This window comes from Miniopterus schreibersii, assembly GCF_964146895.1.
Source record: "Miniopterus schreibersii genome assembly, chromosome: X".
Taxonomy (NCBI): Eukaryota; Metazoa; Chordata; class Mammalia; order Chiroptera; family Miniopteridae; genus Miniopterus; species Miniopterus schreibersii.
In genome coordinates, this window is record NC_138104.1 from 5,408,291 (window position 1) to 5,436,057 (window position 27,767).

The 27,767-nt window shown below is 38.5% G+C and overlaps 1 pseudogene across 1 annotated transcript in view; it reads right to left on the bottom strand.

Annotated features, from left to right (window-relative positions):
- Positions 1–24,650: 24,650 nt before the first annotated feature.
- LOC308551702 (large ribosomal subunit protein uL30m pseudogene) overlaps positions 24,651–27,767 on the bottom strand; it is a 108,802-nt pseudogene continuing 105,685 nt past the window's right edge. The window contains exon 3 of the transcript in view: positions 24,651–25,172. The product of the transcript in view is annotated as a large ribosomal subunit protein uL30m pseudogene (transcript). The remainder of the gene's footprint in view (positions 25,173–27,767) is intronic.

Below are 27,767 nucleotides of genomic sequence, written 5' to 3' on the forward strand. Positions count from 1 at the left end.
CATTCAACTTACTTGTGCTCTCTGGCTCTACTCATTCCCAATTCCAGATGTACCACTTCCAACTTATGATGAACTACTTGGCCTGCCTAAACTTTAGAACTGATGGGACTGATAGAATGCAGTTTCTAATACAAAACTCTCTTCACATGGTCGCTTTATAACTTCTAGTATGTATTTGGTTTTTGTGGAGATAAGATTGGGTAATCAAATGGAGATATGTGAATCGCCACCCCTGAATTCTTTAAGTTCTTAAATGTGGAATTTATTTATTCCATTCCAGTACTGCCAAGCAACATGGGAATTTATTTTTTACTACCTTAGCCAAGTATAGTTGGGGGGAGGTGCATTTCAGAGGTTTCTATTTGGCCTTTCCTACTACAAGAGCTCTTGCCTCACAGGAGTTTTGACAACTCCCATTTATGTGCATTCTAATTATATATGTGGAAATAGGGGAATGGTTAATGGGTGAGTCCATGGTCCTACTGTACTCACTGTGAAGCAGCCCTCGGCCTGTTATCTGGCCTTCATCTATCCCCTCTCAGACAATGGGCCCACGATGACACTTTGGATCACAAGATATCAATATTAACTTGAACAATGTGTCCAATCTTCTTCAAAATGTCTGGGTGCTTATCTTTCCCCAATATACCATTCCCCAAGAAAGTGATTATGTGTCATTTTGGGGGAAGAACTGGAGGAATCAATATGTATACATTTCCATAATATTTCAGTGTCTTTCCTCCTAAGAAACAGATTTTCCTTCAGACAGGTTCTGTGTCAGAAACCAGTCCCACATCTGGAAGTTAGGTATAGAATTGTGCCCTTTTATTAGAATAACTATCCTCAACTTCCTGATCATTCATTTTCACTGTTTGATTCTATATATTGAGCAATACATGGCTATAAATCTGTCTTTCACTAGGAATATCTTATGAAAATAACCATTTGCCTAGCTCTCTGATGGTCAGGTGCTACTCTGACCTTAATGCTCATTGTGATAATTGCATCTACCTGGCTTCTGGCAGTTAAGTGCCACTCTCTGGCTTTGATTATTTAACAGTTATATTATCATTATTCCCACTGGTGAGTTCAGTTCTGTGACAGCCTCACCTACCATCAGCCCTGGCCTACAAAGAGGAGCAACCACTGGACTTATTACTACGCTGACGCACCTCTCATCAGTCCATTTTTAATTGCTTTGATAAATGGGGTGTCCTTTGGGTTCACCTGTGGAACATAGTTTTCTATCCTTACATAACTGTATCTATGATGCGCACATCTCTGTGTCTTTTAATTCCTTCCTCCATTGTTCTGCCATTTCTACTTTACTTTATGTGGGCCATCACTTTCTTCTTCTAGTAGTCATTGTAGTAAGATGTTTACCCTGCATCCCAGGGTTCTTGACAAATTGTTAATTCCTGTGTCCTGGAAGAGTGGTTCCCTATTGTTAAACTCATCTTTATTCTACTTTATTTCCCCTCTCCTTAATCCATAGTCTAGATCTTTTAGAACCTAGTTCAATACATACTTCACTGATACATGTAGCCAGTAAATGGTAGCTAAGTCCTATATAGCTCCTTTGGGGCATATTCTTTTTATCTTTTTAGCAAGCATGTCCTAGCTGATTTATGTTGTGAGTGACCCTAGTCATTGTCCTGGTAGCTATAAGATAAGATGGGTCAGATCTCTGAGAAGGGGAAGATGTTTTCTTCATAAAGAGAAGCCTTGACAGTCTCTAAATAAGGAAAAAACACTATCCTTTAACAAAGAGGAGTGTCTCAGAAGGTTCAAAGAATGTGAGGATTCAAATTTTGAAGTGCATCAACCCAGATTTGCCTATGTCAAGAATGTGGTATGACCGTGGATAAGGTCTTCAACTGAGGGAAGTTCCTAGAGAGTACTGGCAGTTAAGATCTGACAGTGAAAAGTACTCCAAGCATCTGGGGAAATAAGTTCTTCAGTCCTAGAGGGAAGTTTTGGTGGTAAAAGCAGAGTATTCTTTACTTCTGCATTTTTATCAAACATTTCAGGTGATTCTGATGCACACCAAAGTTTGAGAAGAACTGACCCAGGAGATCAAATATACATTTGCCTCCACTATCCTTAAAACATTTCTATAAGAGTTGAAATCTCAGGCAAAAATTGAGGACAATATAGAATTTCAAAAATAAAGACAGTTTTGATTTCCAATAGTATGCAAGTATTGAAAATAAAATCAATAAATCAACAAGTAACAAGTGCTGGTGAGGATGTGGAGAAAAGGGAACCCTTGTACACTGCTGGTGGGAATATAGACAGGTACAGCCACTGTGGAAAGCAGTATGGAGTTTCCTCAAAAAATTAAAAATGGACCCAGCCTGGCATGACTCAGCAGTTGAGCATCGACCTAAGAGCTAGGAGATTGAGTTTCAATTCCTGGTCAGGGCACATGCCTGGGTTGCAGGCTCAATCCCCAGTTGGGGGCGTGCAGGAGGCAGCCGATCAATGATGACTCTCTCATCATTGATGTTTCTCTCTCTCTCTTCCTCTCCCTTCCTCTCTCTGAAATCAATAAAGATATACTAAAAAAAAAAAAAAAAAAATTAAAAATGGAACTGCTTTTTCACTGAGTGATACTACTGGGAATATACCCTAAGAATCCAAAAACACAAAACAGTAAGAATATGTGCACCAAAATGTTCATTGCAGCATTATTTACAATAGCTAAGATCTGGAAACAGCCCAAGTGCCCATCAGTAGATAAGTAGATAAAAAGCTGTGGGAAATTTACACCACAGAGTACTATGCAGCTGTAAAAAAGAAGGATCTCTTACCCTTTGAGACAGCATGGAGGGACCTGGAGAGTATTATGCTAAACAAAATAAGCCAGTCAGGGAAAGACAAGTATTACATGATCTTACTTATATGTGGAATCTAATGAACAAAATAAACTGACAAACTAAATAGAACCAGATGCATGGATACATGGAACACACTAACAACTATCAGAGGGGAGGGGTGTGGGGTGGACTGGATAAAAAAGCTGAAGAGATTAGCCAAAGAACATATATGCATAGCCCATGGAAACAGACAACAGTGTGATGAAGGCCAGGGAAGGAGGATATGGGGGCTGGGTGGAGATGGGCAAGGTGGGGGGAAATGGCACACGTTTGTAATGGTGTCAATAATAAAAAGTTTTAACAATTTAAAAACTGTTTCTAAAATTGTTACTTGAATTCTATGTGGGATTAGGGTTTCTTCAGTAAGCAAATATGGAACCGGGTTTCCCCCCCCCCCCGAAAAAAACATATTCTCTAATCTATTACAAAATCTGGACATTACCTGGAAATTTCATTTTGATAACATATATTGTAGCCTTTATTTTTATTTTTTTATTTTTTTTATATATGATAGCCTTTAGACTTTAGAGAGTCTCTTCTGCCTGCATTTCAATCATAGGTTTTCCTTGGTAATCACAAAGTTATTCTCTTATTTGCCCACTAGTGGACACTGTTGAACTTCCAAACTTAAAGCTATTTCTGATAAGATGGTGAAGAGGCAAAAGAGGAGATAGGAATGAAGAAATAAAATAAAATTAATACAGCAACACTCTTTCTACAATCCTGTGTATTCATTCACAGTGTAACAGGCTAATAAATGTTTATGTCAATCATGTTTCTAATAAAAACAAAGTCAGAAACAGCTAAACTTGCATTGCTCGTGGAGAATATTTTTACAGCAGGGAAGCACTGATTGATGGTTAATGATATAACTAAACTACAAAACAGTATCCTATTCCTCAGGGAAATAACATGCTTCCTTTTTATGAAAAATTATTTTCTGTTTTTCTAGTTTTCTTTTCTTCAAAACATGTCTTTGTTTTGAGAATGTTGGCAACCTGCTCATCAAGATTCAAAACAAATGCTGAAAAGTACAAGATAACAAGCGATCATTAAAAGGTGAATTTGTGATCAGAAGTTGGGGCAAAATACAATGAATGAATTTTAAGTAATTTATAAATTATTTCATTTTACCAAATGAAATTCTGAGCCCACCGTATAGATTATAAGAACTTCTGTAAGGAGAATTTAAGATCGTTTTATTCTCTGAGCTATTGTGATATTGCGCTAGCAATCACTTCATAATGTTGGAAGCAGCATTTTTTTTAAATAAGAGGATTATAAACCCTGGAACAAAATCAAGAAATAAACTTCATTCCTACTGCTTACTTTCTGTCTGACATTGGACAAGTTGCTAGACCTCTCTGATTCTCCATTTCCATATTAGTGGGGATAAATAATGCATTCCTAGTGAGCTTGTGATTAAGCATTGGTGGAAAAGCCCAGTAAAATTCCTGGTACAAAGGAGATTGTCAGTAAATATTAATTTTATTTCCATCCCCTAAAAGAAGCCAGAATCAGAGAGTTCCTCTTTTAAGATGGGGCAAAAGTTTTCAAATGAGCATAGTCACCAGCAATCAATGGTTGATAAATGCCTCTTTCCCTTTCTAGTACATACATTCAATGAAGAAGACTGAGTGTGTTTTTGCTCACCATTAGATCCCCAAAATGCATGGTATATATTGGGGGCTCAATCTATATTTAATCAATCAATGAATTAATGAATACATCACTGATATCCAGAAAACAAGAGTAGTTCCTGTGACAAGGAAATTATACTCTTCTAGCAGTTAAGAGGTGACAGTGGTAAAGTACTCCAGGATGTTATGGCAATGCTAAGCCATGCATACATAGGAACTTGTTGACTATACCACCAAAGCTCTCAATAAGTTAATAGAACAGGGCCTCCTTCTTATCTACAGAATTTACCATGTTTGAACACTACCTGCAAACCATCCTGCAGATGGTTGCCTCACTGCCTTAAATATGCCACACTTGAGAAATACAAGCTCATCCAACATCAGGTTCTTGGGTTTTATTCTCCCAACAGAAAATTAGCCAATGTACCAAAGTGTTATTGGTGTCAAGAATGTAGTTCTGTCCAAGTACAGTGAGGTCACAATAACTTTTGAGTATTTTTCAGAGAAAAAGTGTAATTCTCTACAGCTTATCATACTCATCAATTTCATTTCCAGTTGTTTCAAACTATAACCAAATTACTTCCTGTACTGGGGATGGGATCTGTTTTGTCTTTCTGCATTCGGAATCCATCTATGTAGTCAGCAAAGGGCTTTTGGTTTACCATACTCCTTCCCTTTGGTAATGTTTTGCTAGTACTTTTCTCACCCTTTGATTTTGATTTTTTTCTGTATACACAAAGCTATATCATGGAAACTAAATCAAAAGTCTAAGGAGTATCACGTAGTTCAAAGAAAATTAAACTAAGACAAATCTGGTTCAGATTCCTAGCTCCTCCATTTCCTACATGTGTCACTGTAAGTCTCAGTTTTCTTGCTTATAAAATAGCGTTAATGATATTTACTCTATGTACTTTATATGGCCTATAAAGGGCCATGGGACAACAAGTAGAGTGTATATTTTATCCAGCAGCTTCAGGAAATACTCTTCCCCCTAATCCCAGAGATGCCTCACTTATTCTCTGCTATCTTTAGACCGCACCAAAAAGGGATATTGTGTCATCTTTACATTCTTGCTGGAAACACTTGCGGTCAAGTACTCTTTGCCACAAAAATCTCTCTTGACGGACACAGTAATGTGTCACAACTTCTGGTGGCCCAGTATATCATGTACATTACCATGAAATATGAAGCCTGGACCAAGGGAGTTCTTTCCTGAAATAATCCTAGACCACTTAACATTTATAAAGTGTTCATTGGGTGTCAAGAACTCTTCTAGCACTTTACATTCATTAACTTATTGAATTCTCACTTCAATCCTATGATGGCAATACTATTATACCCATTTTATAGATGAGGAAACAGGCACAGAGAAGTTATGTTCTTTATCTTCATTTTTATTTAAGTTGATTTTAAGACATAGACTAGCCAAGAACATGCTCTTAACTACCATGCAATAATGCCTCCCTCTCCAATATTACAAATCCAGCAATAATATTACAAATTAAAATTTTACAAAAGACATGTTAAGTTACCTTATTTTTTCATATCTACTAGCAAGTTGACTTTTACCAAAGAGACTTGAATTTTTCACTGAACGAATAGTTCCACACCCACCCATATTTAGCTCAAGCATTTTTTTCTATTTTATTTATTGTTGACACTTTTACAGATGTCACCCATTTCCCCTACCTTTGTCCCCTCCACTCAGCCCCAGCCTTCACAACATTGTTATATGTGTCCATGGGCTATGCATATATGTTCTTTGGTTAATCTCTTCCATTCTCCCCCATCCCCCTCTGCTCTGAAATCTGTCAGTCTGTTCCATGCTTCCATGCCTCTGGACCTATTTTGTTCATCAGTTTATTTTGTTCATTAGATTCCGCATATAAGTGAGATCATATGGTATTTGTCTTTCTCTGACTGGTTTGAGGTTTGTTTGTTTTTTAATTTAAACAAAAGGGATAAAAAGCATAGATCTAAATGGTGTCAGTGAACGTGGCAGAGTTAGTGGCTCCAAGGGTCAATCCTTCCATAGAAACACTAAAAAGTCATCAGTCAAAAATTGTCAGAACAAGCTTTGTAAGAACTCTGTAAACAGTCAAAGGTTTGCAGCAACAAAGTGAATGCTGAATTAAGAAAAAGGCAACTTTAAAATCGTAGGAAAGTTTTGTAGCAATTTTACTTGCCCCTTACCCACTTCTCTCCCTGGCTAAGAATTAGTCTTGAAGACATCAGCTTATAATCACTGTGTGGGACCCTGGTCCCCAGTTCCAGAGGTAGAACAGATCTTATTCTCAAACATTTGTGTTTTTCTGTTCTAACCTATCTGGGGGCTACCTAAAATACTGACAAAAGGTGCTTGTATTTATTTTGCCTAACATGGAATTCACTCAGATCTGAAAAGCAATAAGCAATCCTTGAAAACATTATAAAGCAAAGAACAACTCATAGTTGCCTGGGGCAAAAGATTATAGTCCAGGCAAACAACAGGACACTAAAAGCCTGAGAGGAACAACTGAGGAGAGAGTTTCTTTGGGAAAAATTAAGGCATTAAAAAGTGTGTGCTGGGGAATTTAGCAAACCACATTCATGCCCAGGGCAGAATGCATGCTCAGAAAAGACCTGAGGAGACCTTAAGCTTTCATCTCCAGAATCAGTTCAAAGAAGTGAAAGCTAAGGCAGAGTTATAAACAGCCCTCATGCTTGGAATTTTTGAGGGATTTTCTTTCTTGGGACTAAATTTTCAATTTGTATTTCTATGTTTATTATTAGTTCAGTGTGATTGCTTTTGTTATAACACACAAAATATTTTGTGGCTAAAAAGCAAGGCACAAAACATGTACATAAATAAAATATATTCTCCTCAGCTTCCAAGATGGCAGCATATGTAAATGCAGTACTCACATCAAATCAAAATTACAACTAAAGTACAGAACAACCAACATTTAGAACCACCTGAATTCTAGCTGAACAGAAGTTCTAAAAATAAGGGTATAAAGAAGAAAGCACATGGAGACTGGTAGGAGGGGTAGAGATGCAGAACAGGTTGTTCCCAGATGCACATGTGGTGGTTAAAAATCAAGAGGGATGTCTTAGCTGCAGAGGTTTCCCCTGAAGAGCAAGGGGTCCCATCCCTACACAAGGCCCTTGGCCCAGGCTTCCAGTGCCTAGAAGAGAAGTCCCCATAACTTCAGACTGTAAAAACCATGGGGGATTGTTGCTAAATAAGTCAGAATGCTGCTGGAGTCCCGTGCAGTTCTTCTTAAAGGACCCAGGCAAGGACTTACTTGGACTCACTTGCTCTGAGCTCCAGCACTGGGGCAGCAGCTCAAAAGGCACCAAGGATGTACAGGAGGAAGTGAATTGTCTGACATGAGGGCGAGGGCTGGAGGGGCAGCTTTCTCCCAGACAGAAGTGCTGGCAGAGGCCATTGTTCCTTTGCTGAGTCCTCTTTCTCCCCATAGAGCCAGCAGGTGGGTATCATATCTGACTCTCTATCACTATTTGTTCCACCCTGGGGATACCCCTGATACCCCACCTCACCCAACTTGCAGGGCCCACCCAACCCATTAGTGGTGGCTTTTCCATATGAATGGCCTGTCTTGACTCATGATGAAAACTTTCCTACAGTCTCTCAAACAAGGAGCATCTGGCCTCGGTGTGCCATGTACCTCTTGCTAAGTGGTCCCATGTCTGTCACTAGTAGCAGCCAGCCTTAGTTCACAGCTTGCTCTCTCCCTGAGCATTTGCAAACCAAGCACAAGTTGCAGCCATCTGCAGATTGCTTTGTAGCTCATGCTGGGCCCCAGGGCCAGTCAGCAGTTGACCTTGGCCTGCACCTCCTGGGAGGCCCCAGAGCCAGAGCACCCAGTTGACAGCTTCAGACCACATCCAAGCACCCTCCAAACATGTCCACAAGCAACACACTTAAAGGGCAAACTCAGTAGGCAGAAAAGCCCCAGTGAAATGAGTCCTGCTCCGTGGAATCGGCCCCTGCACAGCAGATCCCCCATGGTTCTCATGGTCAGTCCTCATGGCCGGTAAGCCTAGGGGTCAATCCTTCCCATTGATGTGCTAATAGCAATCAAGGCTGAACTACAACAGGGGGGTGTACACAGCCCACTTAGGGGATGCATCTGGAGCACCCAGCTTGGGTGACCAGGGAGGCTGTGCCACTGGACCCCTACAGGACACCTACCACATAAGGCCACTCTTCCAGGTCTAGGAGACAGAGCAGTTCTACCTAATACAAAAAAAACAAAAAAAACAAAAAAAAAAACCACAAAAAAACAAAAACCCAAAATGCAAGTCCTGGAGTTTTTGCCAAAGGTCAATTATACTGTCCCCAGTGTCTTTGCACCCTACTATGAAGAGGCTTTAAAAGATAAGGAAGGGAGAGCCTGAGCCAGAGCTGTACCAAGGGTCAGCACTTCTTCCAAGGCCAGCTGGTGCTCTAGGGTCACACCCAGTTGCTACTCTCACCCTGAGATAGCTTTGTTTGGAGGCTGGCAAACTCAGGTGACTAGAAGGAGTCCAAGGCTGTGATAGATACCAGGTGAGGATCCTGACTGAGGACTTAAGGTCCACTGTCTCCTAAACAGTGAAGTCCCACAGAGCCCCACCCTGGCTCTCAGCCCTCAAGCACCCTGGACAGTTCAGTTGGATATGACTCACCAACTTCTGCTTTGGAGTGAGGACATTTTCTGGTGTGTGTGTTGCATCTCTTACTCTGAGGGAGCATTCACAGAATTGGTCTGGAGTCAAGGTGCCCAAACCTGTCCATTGGCCCACACTCCTGTCTGCTGTCCTGAAGAACAGCCAGCATGCCTCCTGGTCAGAAGAGTATGCTCCATGTTCATGAGAAACATGGTCATAACAGAGCTGAGACCAAGGTCTTAAGAGTGCTCATGCCACTTCAGGAGAGGAAGAAGAGGCCACTTTTTCCTCCTCTTTTGTTTTCAGGGATGTTCCCTCAAGCTCCACTGGTGCTGGTACTCTCCGGGTCAGCACTATCTGAGATTTCTGCTTCCATGCCCCACTGGGCTTCTTTACATGGTGTCACTGGCCTGGAAGGAGCCCAAGTCCACTTTTTATCTCTGCACATAATGCTTTAGGTTGCACTTGGTCAGTGCATTCCAAATAAATGCAAGAAACAGCTTGGCCCTGGATAAGGATGTAAACCAAGTAGCCAACAGGAAATAAAACAATGGCAGATTTAAAGAGAATGAGTAATATTTTAGCCCAAGTTAAATAAACTGAGTAGCATGAGGTCAGGATTTCATCTGCAATTTCTCTAGGAGAAGGGGGGATGGAAACTAGCATTGATTAAGTAGTGAATGTAAGCCGGGCAATGTGCCAGTTGCTTTACACATATGTTTTATTTAATCCCCACAACAATGCAATAAGTATTACCACCACTCATTTTATAGATGATAAAATTGAGGTGCAGACAGCATTTGTGGCTTGTCCATGGTAATATGAACAGAAAGTGGCAGTGCAGGAATTTAAATCCTGTTCTATCAGATTTGAAAAAAATGTACTTTGCTCAGCACTGCATCACAAAACTTGTTCAGAGCACATAACTGGCTGTGATAAAACTGTTTTTTCGTGGCTGCCTACACCACCCATATGCTCTTCTAGTGACAGGATGGAAGTCGTATCTTCAAAAAAATGAAAGGCAAAACTCATTACTCATAGAAGTTGAGTATTTTGGACAACTATCTCTTTCTCTCTCCCAGACACTTCTCTGTGTGCTGGCAGCAGAAAGGTTCCCAAATAGGCTGCGGAGATATCTGCTCAAGGAGGTGTTTGGAGATGGTCCTAGGGGTAGTGGGTAGCATTGTCACTATGCTTTCATTTTTAATCTCTTAATCACATTTTCTTATGTTGTACAGCTATCTTATATTTCTTTTCCAGACTTTTACATTTTAAATATCATGGTGTCTTAAACACTTACTATGTGCCTGCACTATTTCAAATGTTTTACATACAAAAGCATTATTGGCCTTCCCAACAATCCTATGAGGCACGAGAAGGGAGAGAAATAAATCTAAGACTAAACAGATAAATGAATGGCACATGCAGGTAGCATTATTCTTCCCCTATGATGTTAAAGATGAAGAAGAAGAAACAGAGCAGTTAAGAAACCACTCAAGGTCACACAGCAAGGAAGTGGCAAAATCAAGATTTATAACCACCCAGGTTGACTATCTCTGAGGCCATTCTCTTAATCATTGTTTTTATTGCCTCCTTGTCCTTATTTCTTCAGCTTCTGATCTCTTGCTTCAGCTCTTCACTGTTGCCTCTCATTTGACTATGGCTCTAAAAATGGATGTTGTCTTGGTCATCCTGGCCGATGGTTTTCTTCATCTGTTAAGATATACTCTGCTGCTCCTAGGCAATGCCCCAATCCAACTTAGTCAAGTCTCTCCATTGTACCCTGGCCACAGCCTGTGTGGTTTTTCTCAGTCCTGGCACTAGGGACCAAACAAAGCCCAAGCTTTCCCTTTTAGATCTCTAAACATCAGCTCTTCCTGTTACCTATCAATCAAAGTTACTGCTCAGAAATTTGTACAAGGACAAGTTAATGGCAGAGAGCTCCATTAACCTACATAATAGGTGTGGTTTTTTTCAATAAAAAGTTACCATAGTGGTACATTGACTGCTGAACTATTCCCTTGCAAGTAGGAGCATTAGCACAACCCACAGTTTTAAATCTTTCAATAGAGAGAGAATCAAAACAAATCAAAGTCGCAATCCCTCTTTAGTAGTCCTGTTGTAACCAGACAAGCCTCTAGGGTGGGAAGAAGTTAGTCCTTTAACAAGGGTCAGCTCTTAATTACTCTGCTTCCAGGAATGCTGAGGCATGGTCTGCATTCAATGGTGCTCCGGAAGACTGGCAGCGGGCTCTTTGTCATCTAATCACCTGGTAAGAACATCATCTTTGCTTAGTCTTTCCAGACCCTCTGAATGGTCAACGTTTGGAGCAAGTATTGCAGAACAGAGAGGGTATTGTTAATTATTTCATGGGCCTTCTCTTCCAGAGAACAATAGATCAGGCTGGATGTTTATTGAGTGGTGGGGAAAGGGGGGAGGTGAGTGCAGTGGCTTCAGGATGGCCTCCAGGTCACAAGGTCAGGTTTCTAAAAGTTATTGTACAGACTGCTGTTGGTAGCTCTGCTTATTAGGAAGAATCAGGTCCTTTCTGCTGTTTGTAAAAGCACAAAAGTCCCAACCAGAGACTCTGGCTTAAGTGAAACTTTTATTGCTGCCAGTCACATGACCCCTCTATTCTGAATCCTATATGGGAGTTCTTCAAAAGCCAACTACCTTTCCTCATTCAAAGATCTGTCTGGATAGATGCAAAACACTTCCTAGAGCAGAAAATTCCTTGTCATGGCTATACAGGTGTTTTTCATGAGATGACGTGTTTAGACAGTTCTGAAAACTGTGGATTGCAAGAACTGTTAGTTCTCATCACCCTTTATTACAATTATTCCTGTACTGCTTGCCTATTCCACTAAACATAAACTCTATGAGAGCAAAGACCACATCTGTTTTGTTCCCTGCTCTATGCTCAGGGTCGAGCATAGAGCTTGGAACACAGTAGAAAATAAATATTTTTGAATAATAACAAACATTTGTATAGTACTTAATATGTGTCTGCCTAGTGTTCAAAGTGAGACTTCCTCTCTCTCTCTCTCTCTCTCACACACACACACACACACACACATGTTCTCTCTATTAATCCCAGTTTATAGATGAGAAAACTGAGGCCCATTAACATTGAGTAAAAATATCCCCAAGGTCACAGAGCCAGTAAGCAGCAGAGCTGGGATATGAATCCAGGCAGTTGGGCTCCTGTGTCCTGCCCATGTTCTCAACCACTGTGCCCTATCCTAAGGACAGTATAGAAATCAAGACTAGAAATGGAAGGGCTTTTGTGATGTGGAGAGTAGTAAGACTGAAAGATCACAAGGTTTGTCCATATCAGGTTTACTTTAAACAAAGAATCAAATCTCATTCCCTCAAGGCACTCAGTGAAAGGAGGAGGACACTAAACACAGTGAGCAAGCGAATGTTTGGAGTGAATTCTGAATTCTGTGGGAACCTTGGAAGGCCATCTTGGAGACCACAGAAGTGAAGAGAAGCAGGGCTATAGAGACACAAAGGATAGGGGAGGGGAGAAAGATGGGCAACAGGGAGCAGCAGCCTCCTAAACTGCTTTAAGAAAGAATGAGCATCTTGACCAGCAAGGTGGACAAAGAGAGTATCACAGCAAAGCAGAGGGTGGCATCTTATAATCAACATTTCTGAGTGTTTCCCATTGGAAAGAGGAAGACAGTCAATTCCCCAGGCATGTCCCTTAACAGTTTCAGCAGCAAACAAGAAGGGGGCTTTTGCAAAACCTCAGAACCAGTCCTGTCTCCTCAGGCACCTTACAACTAAAGCACTTCTATCCTTATTACCAAATTTACAGAACTCTACTCTGCTGCTGAAGAAAGGAAGAAAACAAATGAAGGGAAAAAAAAAGATACAGCATTCTAAGGAGACACAGAGAACTAATAAAATTGTCCATATTACTTATGTGATACTACATATTACACTAACAGTTCATTTAGTTCCCGAGTGTCCCATAGGATATGCACTCAGAACTGTTTTAAAATATTCATTTACTTTAAATCCACTTTTTCATATTTCCATTTTGATTTACCGCATATTCAAGAATGCATTTAAATATTCTATTAAAATGGATTCACTGTCAAATAACATAGAATCTGCCAAAGTAATAGCTAACATTTCAGCACTAAGCCTTCATCACAGCTACGTCAAACCCTTGATACCCTCTTCATTTCTTTCCAATTCTGGCACCTGTAACCATAGCAACATACACTGAAATCTTTCAAGCAGAACAGAACTGACAATCACACTAACAGCACAAATACCTGAACTGAGAAAAGAGAGGAGTGGCCCACGGAGGTAGCTGTTGAAATTAAAAGCTAATGACAAGAAAACAGCTGGAAACAAGTACCAGCTCACACAGCTGCCTCCTTCTAGCATATGAATTGTATGTAGAACCCAATTTGATTTATGTTTTATTAGTGATGGTGCCATCAATGAATACTTAATTAGGCATCATTTCAAAAAACAAGTGGAGTGGAAACTTAAGAAAAATAAGTTCTTTAGAGGAAAATTCAAGGGCTGCATCTGTTTGCCAAGAATTTGCAGCATGCATGTTTTCTGCTCGTCCACATGGAGAGAGAAAGAAAAGTGAACCCCTTTTACTTAATCCTTTCAAAATGTAAATACGTGTCCGTAAACTGCAAAGAATTGTCTACTATTGAGAAAAGACTTTCATTAGCCAATTAGAGTAATTACATGGATTAAGATTTCTTGTTTTTGGTGGCTTCTTTTTTTTCTTTTAATCCCTAATTCTTTCTTGCCCAGGAAAGGAATGAATAAACAGCTGATATAGCTAGAGAATTAAATGGGTGTAAACTAGGGCATTCTCATTTTCTGATCCCAAAATGTAATTGAAATTTTATGCTTACCTCAACATAACAACATGTGATGATTTCTGTGCAAGGGAAGGCATAAAGGGTCATGTTTCCCCAAGACTTCAATTATAGTAGCTTCTATCTTCCTTAAAACAGCATTTGGTCTCAGAAAATTGCCTTTAATGGTGCAGGTGTTTATCAAGAGTATCCATCATATTTAGTCCCAAGCACTCCATATTAATTCAACGCTTTCATTAGCAGAAGCCTTTTCTTCCAAATGACAATGAAAACTAAACATAATTTCAAACAGATGTGCTATTTTTCTATGAATCAGAAAGAAAAAGAAGCTGGCATTGGCTGGAAACAGAGGACATGAGACACACAGCATGGATCTCTGGAGCATATTCTAAAATAAATCCACATGCATGCCTCCTGTACATCACAAGGAATTCTGCCCATGCCCAAGCAGCCACTTACAAGCACCACCAACACCTACTAAGTAGACTATTTCCACAACCCAGTGCAAATGATGGGCATTATTACTATTAAGAAAAATGACTGAAATGCTACTTGAAAACAACATGACCAGATTCAATTTTTACTATTTCAACTGGTAATATTTCCCTAGCCCTTCAAGATATCACAATAATGAATTGCTGACTGTATTTGTAAATGTCTCTATGTGCATGCATACAGAATGCCACATTCAGAAGTCACCTCTGTGGGAGTCTTACTTAACCCATGATATAGCCAAGAACTAGTCAGAAAATAAAAGGCCTGTCTACTTACAATTATTTAAAGTAAATTTTAACAAGCAGTGTTCAATACAATTCAACAAATGTCTGTGGACTCCTGATCCATATTTATAAGGGCAGGGAAGGTACTGGGCTTAGTTTCCCACTGTTTCCAGTCCCTGTTTCCAGAGCAAGGAAAGATTTTTGTGAATGCTTTGGCCTGCAAGGCTTTGTCTGCTAATTAACAGGCTCTCCATTCCATCAAGGTAAGTTTCTCAGTGATGCAGAAGCTGTTTGTTAGCAGTCATCCCCTCTGAAAATCCCTTAGAATAACCTGCCCTCTCAAAGAATTACTGTGTTCTGCATAGTCCTGTATTTAGGGGAAGATGAAGAACTTCTGTTTATGAGAGGCACTAGTTCTAGCACTTCTAGGTTAGGAATGATGACCCTGCAAATAATTTGCTGTTAGATGAGGAAGGTCATTGGAAGTCATCTATTCCACTCATTACATTTTACAGATGATTAAAAGAAAGCTCAGAGAAATGAAAGAATTTTAATTCCTTGAACACCAAACTAATCATGTTGCTTCTCAGTTAAAATCCATTTTTGGCTCACATGTCCTCCAGGACTGAGGTGAAACCCCTTGGCATTAATTATAAAGCCTGCATAACTGAGCTTTTCCAAAATTTTCAGTCTCTCCTTCTTGCCACCACCCTTACTCCCTACCCAGCATTCTCCAGCCACATTGAACTTTTAAGGCAATGACTAGCAACGTTTGCTACACATCAAAATCAGCTGGCATACTTTGAAACATCCTGATGTCCAAGTTGTACCTCAGATGAAGAGATTTTGATTTAATTGATCTCATTTGAGACTCAGACTTTGGTATTTTCTATAAACTCACTTGAATGTTACTAACACTTTACCAAGGTTAAGACCCTCTGAGTTAGATGATCTTCAGTTTTGTGAACCTGAGATTCCTTTCCATGGAAGTCATGGGGAGGGGAGTTTATTAATGAGGATTAACTTAAATATAACTTTTAAAAGTTAGTTAGAATTTTGCTCTGGCCATGTGGCTCAGTTGGTTAGAGCATCAACCTGTACACCAAAAAGCTCTGGACTCAATTCCAGGTCAGGGCACATACCTAAGTTATGGGTTCCATCCCTGGTCAGGGCCTGTAAGGGAGGCGGCTGATCAATGTTTCTCTCTTACATCAGTGTTTCTCTCTCTCTCTCCCTTCCTCTCTCTCTAAAATCAATAAAAAAACATATCCTCAAGTGAGGATAAAAAAAATTAGTTAGAATTTCAGTGGTTAGAAAAGAGGAGTAAGAAAGTAAGTTCTGGTCGCCCAGCTGAGCAGGTAGTGGCATGGGGATGCAAATATTCTTCTTTACTCTCTTATATGGCTTGTTTTGGATGGATGATAAAAATGTGATTCAGTGTCTCTATTTTTATCCATTTCTATTTACATTTTGTCCAACAAATATCATGATGGCTCTCACTATGAACAAACATAGATATTTCAGGTAATAATTGTATAAGGAGATATTCTTCTAGATTTAGAAACAAGTTCTGTGCATTTTCATTCTAAAAAGCCATGAAGAGTCAACTTCAAGGCAACAAAAACAATAGCAAATAAATATTTATCTTCAAATAATTATAGGAATCTCTACATTCATCAGCGGGTGTGTGGTGGCAGTAGTAATAGTAAAGTAAGGAATTTATTTATTAATGTTCATACCCATTGTTTCTATAGAGATATAAGTTTACACATGACATTTTAGTAGTCAGTTTCTATGACTTCCTTTGGCAAATTAGTTGGAATCTGAATTGAATATGCAACCATTTTGTATTGCAGTGTAGCCTGGGGATATGTTTCAGTTCTGAAGTAGAAAGGAATAAAAGATCTAATGTTTGTACAACACATTCATGGTGATGCAGTTAGGATATAAAAACCCCAAAAGACCAGGATTCTATAGGCATGGTTTATAAAAGACTCAGTTAACGACATTTGAGTGATTACCTAACAAAAGCTGTGATATTTGATGAGGTTAAAAGTGAAATTACAGAATAAATAAAAAGTAAAATACCCAATCAGTCCATTTATTCAACAATTGTGGCACATTGCACTAGGCATTGGTGGCACAACAGTTGGATAGACAGCATCCTCACTTTCAGGGTGCTTGCAAGTATAATGGAAGAGACAGTAAATGACAACAGTATGATAAATGGATATGAACAATGGATATGAATAGGGTATTATGGAGCGAAGAGTAGAGTCAGTCAACCAGGATCATGGGAAACTTCCTGGAGTGACATTTGAGACCTAAAATATAAGTGTTGTGTGTGTGTCTTAAGTTGTTTAGAGAGCATAACACATCTTGGAAATCAAAATTTCATCCAGTTAGGTTATGGAGTGTGATTGTGGGGTGTGACAATAGAGGAAACTACATGGATAGAGGAAACCAGACTGAATCTTGTTACATGCATTCCATCACAACATCCTTATTGTTGAGTGGAAGCAGTTTTAATAAAAAAAAAAAGAATTTTGTCAGACTATGTATACACAGGACACAGCCTATGAATTAACTGGTTTGGAAAGAGTATCTTGAGAGATCCTCTAGCACACTCAGTTGCTTAATTGCACTATTTGAACCTGTCTGAATAACACTGTGATCTTCATGAGCTGAACAATGAAAGTGGAATAGAGTATTTCCCCTGTGGGCCTTCAAACTTTGCCCCACTTTTGTTTCTTTTTTGGTCTAGGAAAGGCCAAATAAGGGTCAGCTTACCCTGAACCTGGCAAACAGAAGGAGGCAGAGAGTGTCATCAAATAGATTCTTAATGTACAATACTCTTTGCCTCAAACCTAATGCAAATTTGAACACTATCAAGGAGTGTTGGCAACAGAGACATCAGGGTCACTGGATGAAATCTTGTCTGGCTAACAAAGTAAAGTGACTAATTTGACTCATGATTGAAATGGTGCTTGCTTTCTTGCAAAGAAATACCTCAGAGATAGGATGAGATTTCATGAGTTTATAAAGTGCTTTGAGTTGCTTATACTCAAGGTGTAAAAAAATGCAAGGTAATTTTGTAACAAACAATCAAATGCTTCAAAGAATACCACAGGGTTAACACGTTCAAAGAAATTTTGAACAACTGTATTGGCAAAATACTTGATCTTTCTTTTCTTTTTTTTTTTTTTTTCCATTTTCAGTGTCTTTGCTAGGGGCAAAAAAAGCATAACTGAATAAACCCCAGAATTAAGACCTCTTTTGAGTGACAATCTCTTCAGTTCTGCACAGTTAAGAGAACCCCTATGGGGTTAATAGACTTTGCCTCCTCAGCAGTTACGTATTCCACTTAAAACTGGGTAACAAATCATTACCAGGTCTTCTAAGGCATCATTTTTACTGCCTTTAGAACCTCTTTCTGGAAGCGGAGCATTATTTTGATACTGCACAGGAAGTGGGGTGCACTAGACCCTGCAAGACACCCAGGGTGACTATCATGTCTGGAAGTTCATGATGTCACTCCAAAAACTGAGCCAACCTCAGACTGTCAGGGCTAAAAGGAACAATAGAAGTCATCTAGTGCAACTGCCATTACTGTACAGATGGAAACGTAGGCCCTAACAGCTTACTCAAAACCATAAGGCTAGTCCCAAAGCTGGGACTAGAACCCAGGAATCATTTTTATTTGTATGTTTTCTTAGGCAGTAAAAGTAAGTGTATGTGAATCTGTCTGAATAACAACAGGTAAGAGTTGATATTTGCTAAGAATTCACTATGCCCCAGGAACAATGATAAACTCTTTACATACATAAGCCCATTTAAGACTCACAATATCCTTGGGAATTAGGTACTATTATCATTCCCATTTTACAGATTCAGAAACTGACTAACTTGCTCAGGACTACACAACTAGCAAGAATCAGAGTCAGAATTCTAACTCAGACCTATGTGATTGTATAGCCATTGCCATCATGCTACTAGAATATGGTGAAGAAGAAAATACTGAGTTAAAACTATGCTCTTAAGTACCCTACAGCAAGTTATTTGAAACTTTGACTAACAGAGAATTCTTTGCTAAACCTACAATCTAATTAGGCCTAAAATACCTTTCCAAATGTAGTAAACATAATTTTTTGTTGGAAAATATTGCATCACTAAGCAGGCTAGTAGTATAGACTTGATCACTTTGTCACTCAGAAATTTTTGTTGTAAAGAAACATGTTATAAATGGCTTTGACTTGCAATTGTCTAAAATTGGTGAAGGCAAAAGGAACAAAAGATAAATTTAAAAAATTGAGCCAAGAAAGCCCTGGGTTGTTTGTTCATTGGTCCTCATAGCACTGACTTTTTCAGTTTCTCTTTTTATTTGAATGCTTAGCACATCTTAGTGTATTTTTTGTTCACAAGTCTTTCCTTTCAGATAGAATTGTCTCCCTCAGAGTAAGAGCCTTGCATTTTTCTCCTTTGTATTCCTGGTGCCAAGCAGTATTTGACACATGGTGGATGTTCATTAAAAGGTTTGTAGAACTGAATACATGTTTGCTGAATGAATGCACTGTAGTTAAATCAAAAAGATTTTATAGATCATCGTGAAACCAAACCAAATGGGGCTTTGGTAGAATATGAAAGGCCATAAAAGTTCTAGAAGTCTCCCAGAATGTGAACCTGGTTCATTCAATTTGGGATAGTAGGCTTGGCTATTGGGAACTCAGTGGAGGCTCTAAAGCATGAAAAAGCATTACACAATTAAAGGATCTATTGCATGCACCAGATTGGCCTCAATCGGAGTCTGTACAACAGATTTTTTCTAAAACTTTATATCATGGCAATCCATAACAATCAATGAGACCTGGTCTTTAAAACAACAAAACCTAGCTCAGATAGCATGGCAGGCAAAGCAAAAGAAACCAGGGCTACTTGCACTTTGCTTTTACATTTGATGGTTTCAAGGGCTGCAACATCAAGTGAAACATCAAGTGAAACATCAAGGTGTAAGCAAGTTGCTCCCCCCAACACTCATTCTCCTCCTGTGTTCATCTCTAGCTCCAAAAGCCTCCTCTAAAGTGGAATCCTAAATCTCATTTTTCCCTGTTTTGAAGACTAAGGTAAAGTATGAGAGAGAGGTGGGCACAAAAGTGCTCAGGCAGTTCCGAGTGTTCAGTGTGCTGCTTGGACTCTCTCCATGCAACCTCAACTCATTAAAGAGAGTAGAAAGCTGCATGTTATTTATAAGCACTCAATATCTCAACGTAGAAAGTCTCAGTCAAAAACATTTTTACCAACATAGCAAGAGTAACATGCTATTTTTAAATAGATGAATCTATGATTTAGAAAGAGGCAATTGAAATAAGTGGGTAGTTTCCCATTAGAAGACTTTTTTCAACTATATCCAGATGGGGGAAAAAAGAAAATTAAGTGGGATCATAGGACTCCCTCCATCTTGGGTGCTAATGTTCTATTGACAAGTTATAATGAGGGTTTCTCTGTCCCAGAGTGAGGAATAGGCTCATTAAAACTTGGAACAGGAATGCAAGCTTTCAACTCCCTTGTTTTTAAAACTTCACTGGTTTTTAGAAATACTAAATGAGTTGCCTGACAAAATGATGTTATTGATTTCAAAGTGTGTCTGCTTTCTTGTGCTTGCATTTGCATTTGAATCTGAGCTACTTAGAGTGTCAGTTGTTGGATAGAATAATGGAAATGAGAGTTCTGTGGTGGGCTCAAAAGACTGATGTGTTGACTCTTCCACTTAGTCACTGTGGAAATAAGCCTCATACTAACCTTGGCTTCTTCTTGATCAAAACACATCAATTAGCATGGTTTGAACATTGCTTTCTTCTGGGTTAGAAGAAAAGAGGATCCCAAATTTTAAACAATTAAATAAAATGGCTGTTCCACAATGTAACCCTATTAAGATGCCAGACAATAACTCTGGAAGGGCCTGTTAATGTACAATCTCAAAGATCCAAATGCTGAAACAGTAAATAAATAAATAAATCACTTAGATTTGGTCCTGAGAATGCACTATGTGATTTGTGTGTATGTGTGGCAGGTGTGGCTTTCTAATTAATTTTTCTTATGCTAATATTACCATGGACTTGTATCCCTCAAGCACATAATTTGTGGCAGAAACAGGGAGAAGTCAAAGGCCAAAAGAAGTAGCTTTAAGAAAGGACAATGTTTTAGATATGTTGATTTGGAGTTGAAACTGAAGGATCAACTCAGTGAAAATGTCCAGTCTTGGAGACTGGGGCTCTATATCTTCTACAGAGGGTGTGTAATGGGCCCTCAGGGAATGACCACAGTAGGGGATAGCTGGGAGCAGAGGGAAGATACCAAAGGAATCACAGAAGGTGCAGTCTTTGAGATAGGAAAATCAGTGTTTTTTTAAGTCGCACATTTGTACAGAAAGGAAAATTTTGAAGAAGAGCACAACCAGTGTTATGAAAAGCTGGATAGATGCTCAAGGGGGAAGGACTGCTACAAGGCCTGTAGAATGGATTGGGGAGACTATTATAACTCTAAGAGTAGAGTGGAATGTTCAGGAGTCAGGTCGCAAAGGGGCATGAACAGGAGGAGACAAAAAACAGATATAGCTTAGATGGAAAAGGGTTGAAAGAGAATGAGAAAAATGAACCAAAGTAAACCTGCAGGTAACCTGATGAGTGGAATCAAGTAAAAATGTGATTGCTTGTCTGTTTCAAGAGAGAAATGACCTGAGCCTTTTAAAATTTATTTTACAGGAGAGATTGAAGATAGCTGACAAAAATAGCTGGAGAAGCACAGTTTTGAAGGTAGTGAGACAAAATGGCATTAGGAACATCAGTCATATAGGGAGTCTCAGAGAGAAGAAACACATTCTCCTCTGAGACTAGTTGGGAAGTGAGGAGAGAACAAGTATGTGGAGAGACATGTTGTGGAGGTAGAAGTAGGACCTGAAATCATCATACAGTAGGAGGTAAGGGGTGGTATTGCCATTATGAAGGCAGGGGTTGGAATGATTAGTAGCAGGAGTTTCCTAGGAAATCCAAATTAACCAAATAAAAAGACTGTTGAGCAACAATGGGAGTCCTGGTGGAGTGACATAATCACATTTATATTTAACTAAATCTGCCCAAGTTGAGCAATATTTTTAGACCAAGAATAGAATCAAGTCTGGAATCAGGGAGAAATGTTCTAGGAAAGCAAGTGTGTGGGACTTGATCCAGTGAAAGAGGAGGTACATGGAATAATCCCAAAGTGCCTTTCTCTTTAGAATCCACAAGATGATGCTACAGCATTGTACCTGTAGGATGCTGGTCTCAGGACAAACCCCATTCATCTTTGCACATACATAGAAACTGAGAGAACTGTCAAAGTTTGTTTTGAAAGAAAACATGGAGTTCTAACTAAAACCAGACAAAAATGTGAAGAGGCAATACATGCAAAGAAAAAGAAGAGCAGGAGTTTAAGGAACTTGGTATAATTTATTAAATTGCATTGAGGATTGGATTTTTTTCATATCCTACATTTGAATGAAAAATCAATCTAAAATTTCCTATAGAAGATAACATAGGGTATAAGCATATGCTTAGAGATTCTCCTATTATTCTATGACTAATATCTCATGACTAAATAAGTCATATACTATAGTAGGTAAGAACTCTGGAGGCCAAGTATATGTGTTTAAATCCAAGTTGTTGAAACCTTAGACAAATTACTTATCCTCTCTCTGCCTTAATCTTTTCACGTGACTATAATTGGCTATGTCTCAGAGGCCTGTTATAAAGAGTAAATACATGAGACTTTATTAATTTAATATGTAAACTACTTATAGTGCACTGGCAAAAAGTTAGCCATTGGTATTATTCATTGCTCTTACCCAGTGCTTTCACAGAACATGGCTTATATAACTATTAACATGTATATACAATTTTTTTATTTCTTGTTTGTGTATTTTTCTCATGTCTGGGCTTTTATTGTAAGCTCCTGGCAGGCAAAGCCCATATCTTATACATCTATTTCATGATGGCTTGAGGTTCAATTCTATGATGCAAATGTTCAGTGGAGTAACATGAGTAGCTGGGGCCTACAAAAGCTGAGGCTGGAGGATCTACTTCCAAGGTAGGTTTATCACTCACATGTTTAGTGTCTGGGATGGAATTGCTGAAAGACAAACTCAGCTGGGACCATCCATAGGAAAGTATATGTGTCATCTTGAACATGCCTGTCTCAGGGTAGTTTGCTTTCTTTCATGGTGGCTCAGAGTTCCAAAAGCAAGTGTTCCTGAGAACAAGATACAGTGATTTGGCCTTTTATGACCAAGCCTCGGAAGTTACATCATGTCATTTCTGTCATACTCCACAAGTCAAAGCAGACACAAACCCACCTAGATTTAAGGGGAGAGGATATACACTCTACTGATCAATGGCAGGAGCGTGACAGAACTGTGGTCATTTTGATAAACTGCCACAACCCCCTTCCATGGTACCTTTTAAAATTTTATAATACCTCAACATCTCTCATAACTGTTTTCTCCTTTCCATCCCCTCTGCTACTTCTCTAGTTCAGGCCTTTGTCTTTTCTCACCTAGAACACTGCAATCATTTTCTAAGTGGTCTCTGCCTCCACTCCAACCTCCTCTTATTTATTCATTTTCAATAGAGAAGCCAGAGTGAACTTATAAAAACATAAATTGGATCATGTCATTCCTTTCCTTAAAATACATCAGTATTTTCCCATTTGCTTTACAATATAGTCTCTAAATTCCTCACTGCTGCTGCTCACCTCTTGGATCTCCTTGCTTATCAATCTCTGCTTCGTGCTTTAACCCTGGTCACTCTAACGATCTCTTGATTTTCCTCCCCTAGTGTTCCCTATCTAAGCAAATGGAACCAGTGTCAAAAATGTTTTGTTCATTTCTCTCCATCTCCACCACCCTACTCCATACTCCCATCATCTGTCTTTCTGACCACAGTAGTAATCACCCAGCTTTCCTTGCTTCTATCCTTGCCTTCTCACAGTTCATTCTCACCCTGCCCCTAGAGGGCTCTTTCTAAAACTTGTATGTGTAGCCCACAAGCACTTCAGACTCAAAAGTTTCAAAACTGAACTCAACCCTGACCCCAAACCTGCTCCTTTCTCTGAATTCTTTCTTTCAGTGAATGGTCCCCAGTTCTCAAATCCAAAACTATGGGCTTGATCCTTGACCACAACCCTGTCCTCCACCACTCACAATTAGGCAACAAGTCCTTTAAAGAATACAATGTGAAGGATAGTATAGCAGTTAGAAGACAATTCTGGGTCTGAGTCCAGGGTCTGCTATTTACTTGCTATGTAATTTGGGGAAAGTAACTTCTCTGCTGATATTTATGTCTGTAAAATTGAAAAGGTAATAATATATATTTCTCAGAGCTGTTATGATTTTTTAAGGAAATAATTCTTGAAAACTGTTTGCATCATGACTCCTTATAAAAGATCAATAAGAGCTCTCTAAAGCTTATTCTGCTTATTAAATTATATTCTTAATCTGGTTTGAATAAATACTCTAGAAAAAGCATGTGCAAAACAGAAAATTTTAAATTGATGGTTATTAAATGATATTAGGGAATTAATTCTATTAGATGTATAAAGTAAATTTTTAAGAGATTCTTATGGATATATTTATGGTTTAAATATCTAATGTATATTGCCACAGGGAAAAATAGATGATGCATATATGACAAAATATTAACAATTTTTAAATTTTAATGATAGGGGTATTCATTGTACTATTTTCTATTTTACTTTTTTTTTTTTTAGTCAGTAAAAATGACTAGCATTTAAAACATTTTAATGAGAACCCTTTCTAACAATCTTTAAATAAAAATGATTTGCACTTTTTAATCTGAAACAGCTCTGGCTTTAGGACTTAATTGCTTTCAGGTCCACGGGGCTTAGGTGCCACCACACTACTAACTCCCTAGTGCTCTTGAGGCAGGTGTGAGCCATGTCCTCCTCTGTTGGAAATCCTTGTGGCAACCTCAAGGGCTTGATTCTTATCAAATGTTTAACCACTTTCAGTTTTACATTCCCCAAAGGGATGTTCTTGTGAACTTGAGGAGCATTCATTTTTTCTAATCCAAGCATCTTTATTACATCTTTTTCCCAATGTGGACGTCTTTTTGTACTTTTTATTCTGGTAACAATATGCAGTTTATGAGGGTGCTGTGGATCCCCACTATATTTTTCATGATCTTCAGGTGAAGGCTGAAACACTTTATCTGGGATTCTTGACTTGGTAAATTTATGATGAATCCAATGTGTACAAATGAGAGACTCCACACCTTTTGTCACAGTGTGTAGTCTGCCTGGGGACCTCTGAACTATTGAGTGCAAAATCTAAACCATGAATGTGGTGACTGTCCTCTGCAGGGGCGGCGCTTGCTAAATGTCGTTAAGCCTGAACTTACCTCAAACCTCTATTTTTCTTTATGTTTGAACATTCTAATAAATAAGAACTAGAAAAATAAAAAAGAATTAACACATGATTAAAAAGTTCATTTGTGATATCATCTAGAATCATCTACTTCTCTTCATTCCCAGTCATTGTTCTAGTTTAGAATTTGGCAAATTTTTCCTGTAAAGTGACAGATAGTAAATAATTTAGATTCAGTGGGCTGCATGATCTCTATAATAACTACTCAATTCTGACATTCTAGCACAAAAGCAGCCATTCACAATACATAAATGAATGGGCCTAGCTCTTTTGCAATAAAACTTTATTTACAAAAACAGATAGTGGACCATATTTAGACTGTGGGTTGTAGTTTGCTGACCCCTGCTCCAATTGAAGCTATCATCAACTCTAACCAAGAGTATAAGTACTCTAACAACACTCTAACCCATCTTCTTACCTTTAGACTTGTCCCTTTTCTAATCCATCCCCCACAGAGCAACATTAGCAGAGTTTTCCCACTGCTTACAATTTGGCAGTAGTTACTCATCACCTTCTCACTCTCACTACTTCTCCAACCTTGACTATCAGCATCAACACCCCAGAGCCCCCACCCCCAACATACACACTCTTTTTAATACATGTCTTTATTTTTATTCTTTAAAGAACTTAATTAAGATATCTTTGACATATAAAAATTGTATATATTTAAAGTATACAACTTGATATTTTCATATATATATATATATATATATATATATATATATATATATATATGATCATCACACTCAAACTAAATAAGTTATCCATCACCTCTACATAGTTACAATTTTGTGTGTGTGTTGATGAGAAGACTTAAGATATATCCCCCGCCCCCACACACAAACATGAGGTAATGGATATTTTAATTAATTTGATTGTGATAACCATTTCACAGTATATAGCTATATCGAAAGATCACATTGTATACCTTAAGTATATACACTTTTTATTTGTCAATTATACCTCAATAAAGCTGGGGAATTTTTTAATATAAAAAATAAGTATCACTAGGGGTAATGAAAGGTATTGTTAATGAGAGTGGAGTGGGGGCAAGATTAAAAGGTTAAGATTTACAGATATGATAACTGTCCTAAGAGAAATTATGTGATATGCTATGATATCCTCAAAAAACTTTTTTTATTTCAAAAGAAGAAAAGCTCACATATGGTTGGGGATCTCAAGAGAGAGATGAGGTTGGAGATAAACTTAATAGGATCAATAAAATTTTAGCAGTATATGTTGAAAGCATTCAAAGTAAAACAAATAGCATATAATAGATCACTCAGGGAAGGGAAGTCAGCCTCACCCTTGACCTCCACATGATGATTTCCATCAGACTGTTGTAGACATGGCCATGGTCTGGTTCAATCTTGGGTAACTTTTGCGTTGAAAAGGAACACGTTTACATCATTAGGCCCTACAGATTTCTCAGGTTTTGTTCCAATTGGCATAAAATTGATATTATTTTCTATTAATGTCAAAATTGAGAGATGTTATAAAGTAGTGATTCAAAGCAGACTCGGTCCAGACTGCCTGGGTTTGAATTGTAGCTTCACCACTACTAGTTTGTCACATTAGACCTATTACATTAGTGTTATGGGTTGAATTGTGTCCCCCAAAATTTACATGCTTAAGTCCTAACTTTCAGTACCTTGGAGTGTGACCTTATTTGAAGGGAGGATCTTTACAGCGATAATCAGATTAAAGTTACAGTGGGTTCTAATCCAATATAACTGGTGTCCTTATAAAAGTGGAAAATTTGTACAGAAAAAAACTATCACAGAAAGATGATATGAACAGATGTAGCAAAGAGACATACACATATAAGCAAAGGAAAAAGGCCTGGAACAGATTCTTCCCTCACAGCCCTAACAAAAAAAACAACCCTGCTAAAACCTTGATCCTAGACTTCTAAACTGCAGAACTGTGAGATAATTTCTACTGTTAAATCCACTCAGTCTGTGGAACTTTGTTATAGCAGCCCTAGCAAACTAATACACCTAACCTCTCAGGCTTCAGCTTCCCCAATTGTAAAATGAGTATAATAATTGCCTTATAGGGTAGTTGTAAGAAATAAAACATAAAAACATATAAAGTGCTGAGATTCATGCTCAAAATATAAGTAAATGTGTGTTATTAATGTTATGATTTTTTTCTCCGTCAAACCATTTATCTTTCTATGTCCAGGTAACTTCCTTGTGAATATCTCTATAGGTTAGGCTTAGAAATTTGCCATTTACTTCAAACAAGCTCCTCTTAGCTTGTAATCATTGTCCCACTTTAAGGTTGCTTCCGATGTACGTTTTTATATTTTGCCTTCCAATCAAACTGCTTCTCAATGCAAACATACGTCTTTTGTTAAACATAGTATTTTCTTTCCCTCATGGTGCCTGAACTCCTGTGACCCTATAAAATAGACTTCCCACAAATTCCTTATCCTAGTATCTCTTTACAGGTTACACTCTCAAAAACACACCTGCTTTCCATTTCTACCTGCAAATAGCAAAACAGTATCAACTGGTGGAGATAATTACCTACCTGTG